Raw genomic sequence first — 1,466 nt, 5'->3', positions numbered from 1 at the left:
TTAACAATTTTATATACATATATGTATGTATATGTATGTATATTTTTTATTTTTAGGAAATATTTCATGATCTGTTTCGAATCAAAACAATTGTTAGACACCTGCTTTATGTGTACGTGTTTCAAAATAATCAAAATACTATAAATATGCCTCTCTAAAAAAGCCCAACGTTTGATTAATGAATGACTGTCTCCCATTGATCTCGAAGTTGTTTTTGTGTTGTTGGGGAAACAAGTCTTCAAACTTCGAAAAACAGTTTATAACAACATGTCATAAAAGTAATTTCATAGGCTTATACGAAAAAAATATATATGTATGTATAAGCGTTAAAAACAAGTGTTTGATATACAAAACAAATAGCTATTGATGAAATCAAAAAGATAATGATGGTTTTAAAATTGCACAAACATGGAGAAGGAAAAAAAGTTGTAAATACAATTGTTACGAAAATGAAGTCAAAACATAGAACACAATAGGAAAAAACGTAAAAATTAAGAACTAAAAGGTTAAAAAAGAAAAGAATAATAAAAAAGAGCAAAAAAACTGTGCAGCTGATCAAGTAAGTTGTATGTTATGATGCTGCGAAGCAAAGGGCGAAGCAAGACGATGGCTAAAAGTGGGAACACCGAAAGAGAATATCATAAATCATAAACGGGTTCAAGGATCCCCGCATAAGAGTTCATTTACCGCACGATTGGTCAGACTAAATGCTGGTTGAAACGTGTTTAGATTGCTGAGAAGAAGCAGCACGTCAAAAACCATGGGAATTCAATGCGTTGTGCGAAGAAAGAAAAAGAGAGCGTTGCTTGAAAAAGCGAAACAATATAATAAACGGCAGTTTGTTGTTAATTTGTTGGTACACAGGTTTATAATTATGCGCAGTGGGTGGATTATAGAACAAAATAAATAATTTGCTTTCTTTTTTTCGCAATATACATTGTTTTTATTTAACAAGCGCTTTGCGTATATTTACGTATTTTGTGGTGCTCATTTGGTTTCTTCCACGCACAGACACACAAGGTTAACATTTTATATAACAGTTCGCGGAAAACGAAATAATTATGGCGTTTATCGTCTTTTTTGCGTTGATTTACAGAAAAGTTTGTACGGAGAAATTCGCAAACCGTTATTTATTAGCAACGCCCACCTTTTTTTTTGTTATTTGTTTATTTCGGAAGAGACTACACTACACGCTCCAATTAGTATTTCATACTATGGGTAGTAAACAGCACCCACCACGTGTCCCCTTCTTTGCACGGGGCCATTTAAGCCAATTAGTGCTTGCTTTGTTGATATGTGGATATGTTTTTATATAGTTTTTCGTATTTATTTAGATTTTAAGTAAAAAAGATATTCATATATGTATATTAGAAATAACTAAAATAATAAAACTGCGAGTTTGACACGAAGAATCGAATACTCAATTGTAAGGTTTGAAAATTCCTTCTTACTAACTAAAAGTAGAC

General features: G+C 31.8%; 1 protein-coding gene across 5 annotated transcripts in view; it reads right to left on the bottom strand.

Annotated features, from left to right (window-relative positions):
• LOC108976794 (3-phosphoinositide-dependent protein kinase 1) overlaps positions 1-1,466 on the bottom strand; it is a 47,709-nt gene that overhangs the window by 29,901 nt on the left and 16,342 nt on the right. The window lies entirely within an intron of this gene.

The sequence above is a fragment of the Bactrocera latifrons genome, unplaced genomic scaffold (assembly GCF_001853355.1).
Source record: "Bactrocera latifrons isolate USDA-ARS-PBARC rearing strain unplaced genomic scaffold, ASM185335v1 scaffold_8, whole genome shotgun sequence".
In the NCBI taxonomy this organism is placed as follows: Eukaryota; Metazoa; Arthropoda; class Insecta; order Diptera; family Tephritidae; genus Bactrocera; species Bactrocera latifrons.
The sequence above is the reverse complement of the archived record's forward strand: the minus strand, read 5'-3'. Positions and strand labels throughout refer to the sequence as shown.